The 3,470-nt window shown below is 38.5% G+C and overlaps 1 pseudogene; it reads right to left on the reverse strand.

Annotated features, from left to right (window-relative positions):
* Positions 1 to 2,696: 2,696 nt before the first annotated feature.
* On the reverse strand, positions 2,697 to 2,797 carry LOC129904751 (5S ribosomal RNA; annotated as a pseudogene).
* Positions 2,798 to 3,470: the final 673 nt, after the last annotated feature.

Raw genomic sequence — 3,470 nt, forward strand, 5'->3', positions numbered from 1 at the left:
CCCCTAGGTATAGGAGCTTACTCAGCCCAATACTATTCATCTTATAGTAGACTCAAGGGTCGTAGTTTAACTACTTCAAGGCCCTTATCATTCAACAGTGGGTACAAGTCATGAGCTACATCCAGAATCTATAAATGGAGCTATCTCCAAATCCATGTTCTAAAGTACCTATAGTCCAGTCTTCCTAGCAGTAGGAAAAGACAAGCTTTACATGTACCACTTTCTAACATATGGAAGACTTGAAAAGTAATGACTCAACTTGTTACAGGAGTTCTAACCAGTAGGAAGTGAACAAGAGCCTTACCTCACACTCAGAGTTTTAAGAGTAGAATAACCCCCCCCCCCCAAATTTCCTATAAATAATACTTACATCTAATTCATTCCAAAAGAGAAGAAAGGGTAGCTTCACATACTCATCCCTTTCTAACGTATGGAAGGCTTGAGAAGCCCTAGTTCGATTACTGTAAGAGTGTTTTCATCAAGGAGTACATAAGAACTGTGAATTACACTTGGCATCTACGAGTAGCTTTACCCTCAAGTTCATATCATTCACTATTTAACTTGAACACATGCCAAAAGAAGGAAATGTTAGCTTTACATACACTACTTTTTAGCATATAGACGACTTGAGGGATGAGAGCTTAACTACTTTAAGAGTCTTAACATTCAGAAGTGATCATGAATTATGAATCATGAATCATGTTCAGAGCTCATGAATAGAATTACCCCAAGCTTTATACACATATCATTTGTCACTTAAATCTAAGAGATGCCCAAAAGAAAAAAGAGACAGGCTTTACATACCTCTTACGGGTTACTCTTTATCCCATTCGCCTCATCGTTCCTTGAACCTAGGTAACATGAAATTGATGCAAGTATCAAAAACCCTTATCTTTCCAACATCTTAGGTTACATATGAGTATTCATAGAACTCAACCCCTCGCTCGCCTTCTCGACTAGTTCCTTAACTAGTTAAGGAGTTAACGGAAATCGGGCAGCACCTCCCCTATAATATGCCCTATCCAAATTTCCAATTACACTCCTAATAACTACAGCAAACCTACAACAACAACCTTCAGAACATGTATAAGCATTTCACAACAACGTAATACAACACAAACTGCAAATGACTCGCTCGAAACCACGATACCAAAATAGGGTTTCTAGTTTCCATTTTGCAAAACCTTTAATTATAAGAAACGAGAGGTCATGTGGATGCAACCACAGACCTCACACCTATTTTAGAATACGTTTAGTTCCTTCAACACACCACCACACACCTGCAGCAGAACACCACAAGCACAACACTTTGCTGCGACTACAATTTAACTATAGCGACTCCAATTTAGCTTGCTTCAAACGTTAAACATTTCTACGAAATTTTTACACTTACAGCAGCATAAAATGTGTGTAATACACCCTATAAAAACACCATAAACTTAAAATTGGAAGAAAATACCTTACCTTACCCGAAATTGGCCAAAATTGCGCCTCGGAACTTCTCTAAATGTGCTGAAATTTTGTGGCTGCTTGCTATCCATTTGGTTCTGCTATAAACCATAACTTTATATCATTAATATTCTAATAATATGTCCAAACCCTTACCAAAACGTGGGAGAATAGAACCAAGCCATACCTTGCTAAAACTTACTAAAACTTATCTCGGAAGTTCTCTTAGTATGCTGAATAGTAGTGGGCTGTTTGTGTCATTTCTTCGCTGCCCCAAATAGAAATATTTCGTTATTAAACACCTCTATATCACCGTAGCATATCTTAAATGATTAATTCACGGAACGAAATCGAAAACCTTAACTTAAATTGAGCTAACCCGTGGCTGCCCTCTCTTTTCTTCAACGTTTTCCTCCTCTTTTTTTCCAAAGAGAACATGCTGAAAATGAAGTATATCTCAGAATAATATACCTATATGCACCTTCTTAGAAGGTTCCACGTGGAAGCCCCTTAGGGGTGACACGTGGCAGCCTTCTAGGGCGCCACCTTAGCCCATGCAGCCTCTCACATGCTGCCACATGGCAGTGGAGTCCACCACAAGCTGTTGCATCACCTACTTGACTCTAAGTAGGTGCATCACCTACTTTTCCAAGTAGTTGCATCACCTACTTGCTTCGAGTAGGCGCATCATTTCCTTATTTCTCTTTCGTGAGCTTGTAATCTCGTCTCACTTCAAGAGCCTATGTATTCCTTGCTACTTAAGCTCAACGTGTACTCAAATAGCTTAGTATGTAAAATGTCCCAAGTAATAGCTTTCACAAGTAAGTCGAGTCCTACGACTCACTACTTAACCTCCAACTTCTTTCGTATTCTTATAACTCTATTTCCAATCTTCTCTCTTATGGAGTATCTCCTTCTCCTTTCCTTAGGATTATTTGATAGCGTTATAGATTACCCGACTCACATGACGACTTCTAAGAAACTTAAGAGCCTTCCCAAAAACTTAAGAAGCTTAATAAGTGTTCCAAGGTACCAAAGTACAGGGTGTAACATCCTTCTCCCCTTTAGAACATTTGTCCTCGAATATGAACCAAAACCTTTCTCTGGATCTTATACCGACTATATGGAGAGTTCATCTATCCCATTAGCATAACATATACTTTTATTGAGAAATCAATATCAAAGTTCCAAAAGTTAGGATTATTTGTAGACCTAGGGAATAGGTACGGATACTTGTGTTTCCTTTCTTCTTTCGCTTCTCGGGGGTCACCCATCCTAGTACTACTCTCGCCCAAGCACACTTAACTTCAGAGTTCTGATGGGATCTAGTGCATTAGTGCTGGTATGATTGCATCCATCCCTTATGGTATCTTGTTTGAAGTTTAAGCATTCCCATTTACATATGATAGCGTCAGTTGATTGTCTCTTACGCTTGAACTTCTCTTTTCCACTTCCCCCCCTTAGGGTGTATCCATGTCATTGTATGTTTATTTCTGACTTTCCAAATACATATGAGTCCTTTCCAACCTATTTAGTATACAGCACTATTTCCATATTTTCCTTTACATTACCTATACTTTAGGTTACCCCTGTACTAAACCTTAATACAATCATGAGGTGCTTAGAATCTTCAATATACAGTATCAACTCCAGTCTTGAACACTGGTACTCGAGTAATATCCTTACCATAGCAGTGTATTTAAATCCACATTCCATTCGTCCCAATCAGTAATTAGCTCATCACCATTTATCCCAGTGTATCAACTCAGTCGGTGCCTTAATATGTCGTTCTATCGAGATCTAGGTGTCATCTCTAAATCATCTTCTTAGGATCACAAGTCTTTTCCAACTTCGTTTTACCATACCAGTATCAATCTTTCAAGATATATTACAATCCTATATCTCATTCTTCTTTTATTTCTAGGAAAATTTGGGCAGAGTTTCCTTTGTATTTCTCCCTATCTCAATACCTGCACACAGGAAATGCCAATAGTACCTCATAGGGCACGCATGTATATATT

This window comes from Solanum dulcamara, chromosome 9 (genome assembly GCF_947179165.1).
Source record: "Solanum dulcamara chromosome 9, daSolDulc1.2, whole genome shotgun sequence".
In the NCBI taxonomy this organism is placed as follows: Eukaryota; Viridiplantae; Streptophyta; class Magnoliopsida; order Solanales; family Solanaceae; genus Solanum; species Solanum dulcamara.